This window comes from Lathyrus oleraceus, chromosome 2 (assembly GCF_024323335.1).
Source record: "Lathyrus oleraceus cultivar Zhongwan6 chromosome 2, CAAS_Psat_ZW6_1.0, whole genome shotgun sequence".
In the NCBI taxonomy this organism is placed as follows: Eukaryota; Viridiplantae; Streptophyta; class Magnoliopsida; order Fabales; family Fabaceae; genus Lathyrus; species Lathyrus oleraceus.
In genome coordinates, this window is record NC_066580.1 from 302,796,684 (window position 1) to 302,809,992 (window position 13,309).

Below are 13,309 nucleotides of genomic sequence, written 5' to 3' on the forward strand. Positions count from 1 at the left end.
AGCAAAATACTCTGAGGTTTCCTTGGAACAAAACCCTGGACAAAACCTGAAGAGAAACCTGAGAGAATTCAGAGCAGCCTCCAAACCCTGATGGGCCTCACGGGTGCAACTCAATTTCAATCAAGCTCTCCAATCAGGTTTGCCCTATTCCCATTATTTTATGCTCTTAATTTGGATCATCTGAATGTATGAGGTATAATGGATGAATTTCATTATGTTTTTGCCCACGGGTTTAATTATGCATGAATGGGTGAAACCTATGCCTTGAATGTTTAATCACATGATTTATGAAGTGTATGCCACAGGGTTTGAGGTTTCTGAAACCATACTGTTATCCATGAAAAAAATGCTTATGGTGTTTCACTAACCCTTTTGTTGAGTTTTTGTGAGGGCTCACATGACTTATGCAGGGATAACTTGCGTGGTTTCCCACTTTATTTGTGGGATAACCCCTGGAGGTTCATTTCGATTACCTGTACTGACCCACTTTCTTTGATGATGTTAGCTTGGAAGGATCTCAGGGTTTCCCATTCCTCTAATTGTTGTTACTTCGGATCTTTATCCGCGTGGTACTTTTACATTTTTCCCGCATTTTACTGCTTTCCTAGCTGGAAGACCTCGATAGGAGGCAATGTTTTTGTGTTTACTTTATGCAGGTTCCTTTGTCCAGGGTTAAGAGCTATGAGGTCTTATCCTCATTACCCTTTTGCATGCGCGTTCCTATAATGCAAACAAACCCTTCATTGATTTTTCTTCTCCATAACACACGTTTACTCCTTCTACTACAGGCGAGTAAGTCTCCAAAGGTCGAGCATCCGGTAGATTGCGTAGTGACGTCGTTCGTCCAAAACTCAATCCACAACCCCGTAGTTAGCCGAACTACGGCTTGCTCTGATTCTCATTCCAGATGAGATACGTAGGCATAAGACGCGATGTCTTAGCGAGCACACATCCCCCAACCCATAGGTCAGCCGAGCTACGAAGACTCTGATTCTCATATTCAGAAGAGATACGTATGCAGTGGATGCGACATCCGCGCGAGTCATTTTCATTTAACCCTTTTTTTTTGGTAAACAGCACAAGATAAACTCACACCCTTTAGACGAAAACTACAAAAGTGGATCCCGTAGAGTACTACGGATGAGTAGGGGTGCTAATACCTTCCCTTCGCATAACCGACTCCCGAACCCAAGATTTGGTTGCGAGACCCCGTCTTGTCCTTTCCTTTTTCAGGTTTACTTCGAGCGTTTCCTTTCCCTCCTTTGGGATGAATAACGCACGGTGGCGACTCTTCTGTCTTTTTCTTTCGCCGGTTGTTTTTTTCGCGCACTGTATTTTTCAGGTTGCGACATATTGTCTCTAAAGGAAAAGGGAAAAGTACGAACAAAACCCAAAGATAAGAAGTTTTCAAATCAAAACTAATAAAATGCAGAGATTACAGGTAAGGGGGTTAGTTACACAAAGGGAACGTGTTAGAACCCAGGGTGTCCTAGGTACTCCTAGGGGGCTCTTTTTTATGTGTGTTTGTGTTTTTGGTATAAAAGATGTTTGAGAAAAATAGAGTATGGGGATGAGAAAAGAATTTATTGATTATATTTTTGTGTTTGACAAGATCTTCCGACTTGTGCCTACATACCAACATAAAAATGAGGGATCAAAACTTCGTAGTTCGTGGTAAAAATTTCAAAGTTGGTGAATTGCTTTTAACAAAAATTTAAGTATAAAAGAGGAACAAAGGGCCAAAAAGTTTGAATGAGTGTTAGTTCGTTTTGTATTTTGAGATTTTAAGTCAATATTGTGAAGTTAATTTATAAGTTTTGATTAAGAAAAGAGTTTAAAAAATGCAATGGCATATAGGCAAAAGTTTCTAATTTGGAATAAGGTCTAAGTTTTGAAATCACAAGCAAAGAAGGTTTTTGAAAAGGGGGGGAGATTTTGAAATTTAAGAAGTGGGAGGAGATGAAGAGACTAATCCTAAGCATAAAATTAAAAGGTAAGAGTTGAAAAGATCTGACCAATGGGATGTAATCCAACAGACAATGATGTCATATAGAAAACCCACTTTCCCTTTAGACTTTGAATCAAGAAAATATCCACAATCAATTAGCAATATGAAGAGAAAGGCATCAAATAAAGATAGCCACATTCAAGCAAGAAAATCCATAGCTAGAAGTCTTCTTTGAATTCTTATGTACCAGATGAAATACTCCTTGATTAACTTAGAATAAAGCATTAGATACAAGATCGAAATAACAGTTGTATCAAGACCATGTAGCAGATGAATTTAAGTGGATCCCAATACTTGTATCAGATGAAAGCTCAAATCACAATGTTAGGTCTCGGAAGTGTTGGCATTGGCCAAGTCCTTTTGCATATGGAATGTTGCCTAATCCTAAGTCCAAAAGTTCAGATCAAGCTCAACAGTCCACCAAACATTTTTTAGGGTTTTTTTTATTGTTTATTAGGTATCTTAAGGCCCTAAGACCACAAACACAAGCAAAATACACAAGTAAATAGATACATTCATAATATGTGGCTCAAATGAGCAAAGTGAAAATGGCATAAACATAAACAAGTTAAATGATATAAAAATGACAATGAATGGTAAATGACTTGAAATTAAATTGCACGAAGTAAATGACTTGAAAGTAAAGCAAAGTTAATAATAGTTAGTGTTAGTCAAAGTTAATTAGATGTTAGTGGAGTTTTGTTTTTCAATTGATTAAGTCATTCTTTGGAGAACACTCAACCATCTATTCACAAGTATGGATCCTTCAACCAAGACATCTTCTAAAGGAAGGAAAAAAAGGCCAAGCTTCCATAAAATACCATGAAAGATGGGAGACTTACAATCTGACTTACTGGAATGCTATGCCTTTAGGGTCAAATTTAGCTCTATGTTAAGCAATCATAATTGGACTTATGTAGAAGTCACAACCATCTGAGGCCGAGCAATAAAAATTTAGGTGCTAATGCAAGTTAGAGATTTGGTATAATGAACCAAACTCCTAAAACATACCAAACACTAAAAGAAAAAAGATCAAAGGGTGGACCTATCTCATCCATACTTGTATTGGTTCATCTAACACAAAGTTATTGATGAACCAATTAGCCTTAGGATTTTTGAGATTTCATTGGTCAATGAAAGGGATGGGAAATAATGAGATTGAAGATGAAGAGGGGGGGGGAGAGAGATGAGAGAAACACAAATTGGTCATGGGAGGAATTTTATCAAATTAAAATCATTCATTCATTTTGGGAGATGAAATGTAGATTTCATCAATCCCCTAAATCCAATGAATTTAACTCAACATAGTCAAACATCACAAGTCAATAAAAATGGCTCAACATGATTTTTACACAATTAATCAATTTAAATTCAAATTTAAAATGCATTTAAATTCAATTTTATTTGGTCAAAAACCTAAAATCTCTTCAAAACACTAAATAAATGGCCAAGAGATTTATCCTAGGACAAACAAGGTCAAAGGACCTTAGACAAAATATTTTATGATTTTTTAAAAGTCAAAAGTATTTTTAAACAATTAAAAATATGCACCAAAACATTTATTTCATGAAAAATATCAAAATTAACCCAAAAAATAATTTTAATTCAGAAAATGAAAGGGAAAAATATTTAAATATTTTTGGTGAAAGTCCCATATTTTTTGGATTAAAAATGAAATTATTATGAATTAGTCAAAATAAATTGATTAAATGGAAAATTAGAAAATAAAAAGAAATTCAAAGAAACAAGGGCCATCAGATCTCCCTCATTAATTGAGGTGGCAGGTGTGATGGCCACGCGTATCATGTCCTTGGTGTTCTAAAGTCAGCGCGTTGCAACACTGGTATTTAATTCTGAGATCAATGGCCTCTTCAAGCCCCATAATGCAAGCTTCATACTCAACCATATTGTTTGTACACTTAAAGGTCAATCTAGCTGTAAATTGAAAATGAGTGCCTTGAGGAGTAATAATCACTGCCCCAATGCCATTACCATACAAATTAATAGCTCTATCAAATACCATGCCCCAACGGGAACTAGGTTCTGGCCCTTCTTCAGGCAATGGTTCATCATAATCTTTCATCTTCAAGTACAAAATCTCTTCATCAGGAAAATCATATTGCACTGACTGATAATCTTCAATAGGTTGGTGAGTGTAGCGGTAAATTCATGATCATCAAACTATGGATAACTTTAACGTCAATAAAAACCAGAGTCACCACTGCGCTTTTATTGTGTAACACCCCAAAATTTGCCCTCCTCATTCATGCATTCATTTAGCATTTCATATTGTATTTCATCATGTCAATCAGAATTAGATCCGAAAAAAAAAAAACAAAAAACAAAAAAAAAATATTTTTTTACAAAATAAATAAATAAATAAAAATAATAATAAAAAAAAATATAATAAAAAAAATTTGGACTTGGGTCTCTCTCATTTGAGCCCACAAAACCATGAAATTCAGTCTATAAATACCAAGGCTTCACTTGAGAAAAAGAGAAGAGAAGCAAAATACTCTGAGGTTTCCTTGGAACAAAACCCTGGACAAAACCTGAAGAGAAACCTGACAGAGAATTCAGAGCAGCCTCTAAACCCTGAAGGGCCTCACGGGTGCAACTCAATTTCAATAAAGCTCTCCAATCAGGTTTGCCCTATTCCCATTATTTTATGCTCTTAATTTGGATCATCTGAATGTATGAGGTATGATGGATGAATTTCATTATGTTTTTGCCCACGGGTTTAATTATGCATGAATGGGTGAAACATATGCCTTGAATGTTTAATCACATGATTTCTGAAGTGTATGCCACAGGGTTTGAGGTTTCTGAAACCATACTGTTATCCATGAAAAAAATGCTTATGGTGTTTCACTAACCCTTTTGTTGAGTTTTTGTGAGGGCTCACATGACTTTTGCAGGGATAACTTGCGTGGTTTCCCACTTTATTTGTGGGATAACCCCTGGAGGTTCATTCCGATTACCTGTACTGACCCACTTTCTTTGATGATGTTAGCTTGGAAGGATCTCAGGGTTTCCCATTCCTCTAATTGCTGTTACTTCGGATCTTTATCCGCGTGGTACTTTTACATTTTTCCCGCATTTTACTGCTTTCCTAGCTGGAAGACCTCGATAGGAGGCAATGTTTTTGTGTTTACTTTATGCAGGTTCCTTTGTCCAGGGTTAAGAGCTATGAGGTCTTATCCTCATTACCCTTTTGCATGCGCGTTCCTACAATGCAAACAAACCCTTCATTGATTTTTCTTCTCCATAACACACGTTTACTCCTTCTACTACAGGCGAGTAAGTCTCCAAAGGTCGAGCATCCGGTAGATTGCGTAGTGACGTCGTTCGTCCAAAACTCAATCCACAACCCCGTAGTTAGCCGAACTATGGCTTACTCTGATTCTCATTCCAGATGAGATACGTAGGCATAAGACGCGATGTCTTAGCGAGCACACATCCCCCAACCCATAGGTCAGCCGAGCTACGAAGACTCTGATTCTCATATTCAGAAGAGATACGTATGCAGTGGATGCGACATCCGTGCGAGTCATTTTCATTTAACCCTTTTTTTTTGGTAAACAGCACAAGATAAACGCACACCCTTTAGACGAAAACTACAAAAGTGGATCCCGTAGAGTACTACGGATGCGTAGGGGTGCTAATACCTTCCCTTCGCATAACCGACTCCCGAACCCAAGATTTGGTTGCGAGACCCCGTCTTGTCCTTTCCTTTTTCAGGTTTACTTCGAGCGTTTCCTTTCCCTCCTTTGGGATGAATAACGCACGGTGGCGACTCTTCTGTCTTTTTCTTTCGCCGGTTGTTTTTTTTGCGCACTGTATTTTTCAGGTTGCGACAGCTGGCGACTCTGCTGGGGACTAAGAAGTTGACCTCTTGCTGGTCCATCTTCCCTAAGCGAGTCCCTCCTAGCTTGTGTGATTTCTTGTTTATTGGGTGTTCATGCTTTTGTACATTTATTTGCTTACCTGCTTGCATGCATCTGTTGTATCTATTGGATCTGTTTGTTTGTTTGTTGGGATGGGATGTTCTATGAGAGATAAGCCCATTACCCAGGCTTGAGTGTACACACAGGTTTTAGAATGGATGATCATGAGGCTTGCGTGGCATGTTGCTACGTTAAGTCGTTCGTGAAGAACCACACCCAGACGAGGTTTCTTTTGGATATATTATGTCCTACGGATGTTCCGTAACGACATGGTGTTCCTTTAGAAATCGTCGACTCTGGTGACCATTTCCCGAGAACTCAGTCGAGGTCTCTCCTCCGAGACGTGATTATGTTAGCTCTGGTGGGCGCATTCTTGCTGATTAATCCGAGGACCCCGAGACTGGGAACTTGCTTTAGGATGTCCTGTTGAGGGGAGTCAGTGGAGGTCTTTTATCCCGTAATAATGCCAAACCTTCAGTGGTAAACGTATTATTCGCGACTGAAGGGCTGAAGCTGACGAACTTCTGTTCTTAGAACCTACCAGTGAGGGGTGGGCTAAATTCAGGAAACCTTAACCTCCAACCAACCCGGTTTTCTGGAGCAGAGTTTTGGTCTTGTATTATATTCCTTAGTGAATTTCTCTCCAGGAAGTGCAACCTGACAGATGTTCAAGCGGATCCATCAATTCTGATTGACATGCCTTTGCATTGCATAACATCATCTGCATATTTGCATCCAACATCTCATGCTTATTCATTTGCAGGGTATTCCCTTTCAAAACGGGGGTGCCTTAAAACTGAACAAGCAGTGCATCGCATACCATGCATATTAACCCTTGTCTGTTTTGCAGGTGTCACCGCAGTGTCTAATGTTTGTTCCCTGTATCAGGCAGTTATTGGTCCCAAGCGAGTTCACAGATACCCGACAAAGGAAAATCGTCCACGACTAGCGATGGACCAAGTATAGAAAGAGCTGGCTGATATGAGTGAAAGGATGGATCAGTTCATGACATTGATGACTGGTATGGCAGCAGGTCAAGAAAAGCTGAGGGAATTGGTTGGGCAACCGAGGCCTGAGGTGGAGATACTAAATGCTGAGGGAAACCCTGGTAACCCTGGGAACACTGATAACCCTGTGAACACTGGTAACGCGGGTAACGCAAATGCTGATGGAAACCCGGGTAATGTTGGCAACACAGGGAATGTTGGAAATGGTATTGGCGGAAGGTACAATGTGAATCAAGGAATTCGGATTAACGGGCACCCCGTTACTGAAGATTATCAGTATGATCAATTTTCTTTGCACGACGAGGCCCTCGAGACCACTCGCCGTATGGATGAGCTTGCTGAGAAGCTCAAATCTTTGGAGTCTCAAAATTCCTTAGGCTTTGATGTCACAAATCTTGGTCTGGTTCAGGGAGTAAGGATTCCTCACAAGTTCAAACCCCCTACTTTTGAGAAATACAACGGGGCTTCTTGCCCACGCACTCATCTCCAATCTTATTTGGGAAGGTTGGGAGCTCACTTGGAAGATGAAAAGCTGCGGATGTACTATTTTGAAGACAGTCTAACTGGAGCTTCTCGTGAATGGTATTCTCATTTGTCTCGTACTACCATCAAGAGCTGGAAAGACTTGGCAGAGGCTTTTGTCAAGCCATATCAATACAACTTGGACATGGCTCCAAATCGGACCTTGTTGCAAGGTATGTCTCAGACTGCCAAGGAGACCTTTAGAGAGTATGCTCAGCGTTGGAGACAGATTGTTGCGTCCGTCCAACCCCCTATGTCTGAAAGGGAGATGGCGGACATGTTCATGAACACTCTTCAAGGCAATTATATTGAGAGATTGGCTGCTTGCCCGTCAATCAGCTTTGCAGAGATAGTAATTGCTGGAGAAAGAATCGAGAGTCTGTTGAAGATGGGCCGAATTCAAGACAATAGTCTTCCAACTCATCAGGTCCCAAGAGACCGTTTGCTGGTAACGGTCAGCGAAGAAAAGAAGGCGAGGCAAGCGTTGTGTATGCCGGCAGAAGCAGGGGTAGAGGACGCCCTAATTATTATCAAGATCAAGTGGCCGCAGTCACTATTCCAACACCTGTTCCTCAACCGCAATATCATTCGTAACAACAACCCAGGTACAACAATCAACAACAAGGAGGTAATCTGGGTCAGCAGAGACACTATCAACAACGTCCGAGGCAGACGGACCGGGTCATCGAGCCAATCCCAATGCCTTATTCAGTATTACTTCCCAAGCTGATTGACATGAATCTGGTTACATTGAGAACTCTGGCCCCACCAATCAATCCCAATAATTTTCCTAGAGGTTATGATGTCAACGCCAGATGTGCTTTTCACTCCAACGCACCTGGCCATACTACAGATAATTGCAAGGCTCTCTAGTTAAAGGTACAAGATTTGAGAGACGCCCAGGCTATCAATTTTGCTCCGGTGCCTAACGTTATCCAGAACCTGATGCCAGCCCACGGCGGGCAGGAGATTAATGTTGTTGAAGTGGTTAAGGCTGATAATGCCCAAGGCTGGGGCAAATTTGTGGAGCCAGTTATCAAAGAAGACAAGTTTGGATTGGGGTATGCTCCGGGATCTCAGAAGAATGAAGCCGGTGCTCTCTCCAGCGGGGGTTTGGTTTCTCCCCACAACGTCAATGCTGCAGATGAAGACAAGGCTGACAGTGACTGTGACTTAGATAGCTGGATTCGCCCGTGTGTCCCGGGAGAAAAGCTCAACAATTGGTCGTCTGAAAAAACCGTCCGGGTTACAATGCTGAAAGAGTGATTTTTATTGTTTTCCTTTATTACATGCATAATAAAGTCTTACACTTTGCCCAAGGTGTAACGGCTCATTTGTAGGGCCATCCATTTAGTTACGTTTCGCAATTATTTTTATCATCAATAAAGGACGGCTTTTGCAAACAATTTTGTGTTCTCTTTCTTTCAGTTTTTTTTACTTTTTACAAAAAAAAATGGCAATGTTTCTTTTTTCGTTTTTCCTTTCTTTCAAAAAAAAAAAATCTCTCATTCTAAGGTAAAGCATAATCCTCCATCATGCAAAGCCGACCACTCGGATCTCACTGCTAACGACACTGCTATGGCCAAGTATCACTTCGACAATCCTATCTATCAAGCCGAAGAAGGGGCTGAGGAAGATTGTGAATTGCCTGAAGGGTTAGCCAGATTGTTGAAACAGGAGGACCAAGCTATTACACCTTATCAGGAGGTGGTTGAGACCATGAACGTTGGTACCGAAGACGACAAGAAAGAGATCAAGATCGGGGCCAGTCTACAGGCCGAGAGGAAAGACCGTTGATCATGTACTTGACTGTGTTAGAAAGGTCAATGGGTTGTGTGCTCGGTCAGCATGACGAGTCAGGTCGAAAAGAGCATGCAATATACTACCTTAGCAAAAGTTTACCGACTGTGAACAAAGATACTCATTGCTCGAGAAAACTTACCGCGCTTTGGCATGGGCTGATCGCCGACTAAGACAGTATATGTTGACTCACACGACTCTATTGATATCAAAAATGGATCCAGTCAAGTATATTTTTGAAAAGCCATCACTTACCGGAAAGGTTACTAGGTGACAAATGATACTGACAGAGTATGACATCCAATACACTTCACAAAAAGCCATCAAGGGAAGTGTCTTGTTAGACTATCTTGCAGAGCAACCGATTGATGATTACCAACCTATGAGGTTTGACTTTCCTGATGAGGACATCATGTTTCTCAAATCGAAAGATTGAGAGGAACCACTCCCGGAGGAGGGGCCTGACCCTGAATCCAAATGGGTTATGATGTTTGATGGGGCGGTCCACGTCAATGGTCGCGAAGTTGGTATAATGTTGATCACACCGGAAGGGGGTTCATATGCCATTTGGTGCCAGAATAACTTTTCCCTGCACCAACAATGAAGCCGAATACGAAGCTTGTATCCTAAGACTTGAGGAAGCCGTCAATATACAGATTAAAACCCTGGATGTATACGGGGATTCAGCTTTGGTCATCAATCAAACCAACGGGAAATGGTGCTATGCTGGAACTACGTACCCAGAATTGACGTATCTCGGTCAGAGACGAATGAAGAAAGCATTTGGTCAGAAAGTGCGCCCTCGGGGGTATCAAGTCGGTGAATTGGTACTCAAAATATTTCTTCCTCCCAACACAGATCACAGGGGCAAATGGACACCGAACTATGAGGGTCCGTACGTGGTTAAAAGGATTTTCTATGGCGGAGTTTTGATGCTAACAACCATGGATGGCGAAGGATTCCCGTCCCCTATTAACTCAGACGCAGTTAAAAAAAATATACTTCGCATAAAATAGACCCGCTGGACGATAAAAAGAATAGTCCGGGCAAAAAAAGGGCATCCCGACGAACCAAAAAAAAAATAGAATAAAGAGGTTCGGGCAAAAATTAGGGATATAAAAAAAAAAGAGTACACCCGGTGAGTCGAAAACCCAAAAGGGCGGCTCAGGCAAAAATGGGTATCCCGGTGGATTGAAAACCCGAAAAGGGGGCGATCCAGGCAAAAGTTAGGGAATAAGCGAATGACTGTGATCTGAGTTCATCAGTGTTATATCACTGTTTCATTCAATCCGGCAATCTTCGAAGGTTAAAGATCGACTAATCATCCACTTCAGAAAGCAAGATGAGCAGAGCGTTTTGAGGACATACGAGTCATAGCAGAGTCGAAACTCAGTGGGACCCCGTATCCCAGTTGTCATTAGGATAGTTCTCTTTTTATAGCGATCACCTCTTTTCAGGGATCAGCTTCCTGATACCCTCGCTTATTCCTGGCACAAATTTTCTCCCCATTAAGAGTCGAATAATTCAGTTAAAGAGCCTCTTTATTTTTCATTTATCAGTTTGTTTGCAAAAATGTCCAAATTTTTGATAAAACATATTGCATATGAACATAATGGTGGCTTTTGCAGATGATTTGCACAGGAAAACATTTAAAATTGCTTTGAATGTGCTTAATCCCGAACGGTGAATTCAAACCGAGTAATTCCCCCGAGGCATACGTATATTTTTGGTTGCAGGTCACAGGAACCGGATGCCAAGTCATGAATCCTCATCCCTAAGCGGTTGACAAAGTCTCTCCTCAGCAGAGTATGTTCCCCAACAGAGTTGACAGTATCCAGACTGTCTATCCCCAGTAGAGTTGACAGTATCCAGACTATATATCCCCAGTGGAGTTGACAGTGTCAGATTGTATCTTTCTAGCAACAGCGGAGCGGTTGCATAACCAACAGATGAGAGGGTGGTGTTCCCAGTGTTCATCTCATTCCCCAGCAGATTATTTTTAACAGATTTGTTAATCCCCAGCTTGAGGCCGATTAGCAAGTTCATATCCCCAGCAAAGGCCGTTTCCTACGACATTTCCCCAAGAAGTGTTTTCCCCACAGACTCTCCTCACAGAGCCTCACCGAACAAAGTTTCCATAGTTGAATCTCCCCCCGCAAGGTCAACTTTTCAAGCAGCCAATTTATTTTTGGTGGCTCATTGGTCCCGGCAGACGGATCATTCCCCACAGAGCATTCAAGGATTGATACAGCGATCTGTTCCCTACCGGAGTTTGCTTCCCCAAGCATATTTCTTTTTACACCATGCATAACATTTGCATTTGCATGCATATCATATCAAGCATACACATAAGCTGATAAACAGGTTCTTCCAAGCAGACTGAAGAATTACTTTACAACCAAGGTCATGAGATCCAGCCAGAGGATCAAGCGTGAGTGATCCAGCCTGAGGGTCATTTTGAAGATTCAGCCTGAGAATCGTTTTCCAGTGATCCAGCCTGAGGGTCATTTTGAAGATTCAGCCTGAGAATCGTGTTCCAGTGATCCGGCCTGAGGTTCATTTTGAAGATTCAACCTGAGAATCGTGTTCCAGTGATCTAGTCTGAGGGTCCATTTCGAAGATTCAGCCTGAGAATCGTGTTCCAGTGATCCAGCCTGAGGGTCATTTCAAAGATTCAGCTTGAGAATCGTGTTCCAGTGATCCAGTCTGAGGGTCATTTCGAAGATTCAGCCTGAGAATTGTGTTCCAGTAAGCCAGCCTAAGGCTCAATTTGAAGATTCCCCAGTGAAGTCGCCTACAAGCTTTATTTCCCCAGCAAGCCCAAGTCTAATTGAGGAGTCGTTACAACATGTTCTAGCCCGAAGAATATGTACGAAGCCCAAAAGTGGAATATTCTCGAAGCCGCATATCTAATATGAAGGTTGGGTGTAGATTTCAAAAGAGGGTCAACCAGCGCATGCCTCAGATGCGGGATCCTAATGATGGGAATTTATCATCAAAACAATCCAGATCTAGCCAGAAGATCGAAGTAGATTCAGCCAGAGAATCGAAACAAAGAAGATCTAGCCAGAAGATCGAAAATCGCAACAATTCAGATCTAGCCAGAAGATCGAAGTAGATTCAGCCAGAGAATCAAAGGAAATAGATTCAGCCAGAGAATCAAAGGAAATAGATTCAGCCAGAGAATCGAAATGGAGGAGGTCTAGCTAGAAGATCGAAGAAGATCTAGCCAGAAGATCAAAATCGTATCCAGCCCGAGGATCAAAATTAATATCCAACCAGAGGACTAAATTGAGTATAGGTTCAGCCAGAGGATCGAAACTCCAGATTAAGCCAGAGGATCGGAAGAAAAATAAACAGCACGGTGTATTTCCGCGTTTTTGTGGTGTTCTCGGAGCGTAAATTTTCGGTCTGTCTTTGGTATTCAATCACAGCTCACCCCGTTTGTCTGATAAGCTGTTCGCTTTCATCCTACTCGGTTTAGCTGATGATTGAATAGGGGCAGCTGTAACACCCCAAAATTGGCCCTCCTCATTCATGCATTCATTTAGCATTTCATATTGCATTTCATCATGTCAATCAGAATTAGATCCGAAAAAAAAAAAAAAAAAAACGAAAAAAAAAATGGAAAAAAAAACGAAAAAAATAAATAAATAAATAAAATATATATATATATATATATATATATATATTATATTATATATATATATATATAATAAAAAAATTTGGACTTGGGTCTCTCTCATTTGAGCCCACAAAACCATGAAATTCAGTCTATAAATACCAAGGCTTCACTTGAGAAAAAGAGAAGAGAAGCAAAATACTCTGAGGTTTCCTTGGAACAAAACCCTGGACAAAACCTGAAGTGAAACCTGACAGAGAATTCAGAGCAGCCTCCAAACCCTGAAGGGCCTCACGGGTGCAACTCAATTTCAATAAAGCTCTCCAATCAGGTTTGCCCTATTCCCATTATTTTATGCTCTTCATTTGGATCATCTGAATGTATGAGGTATTGGATGAATTTC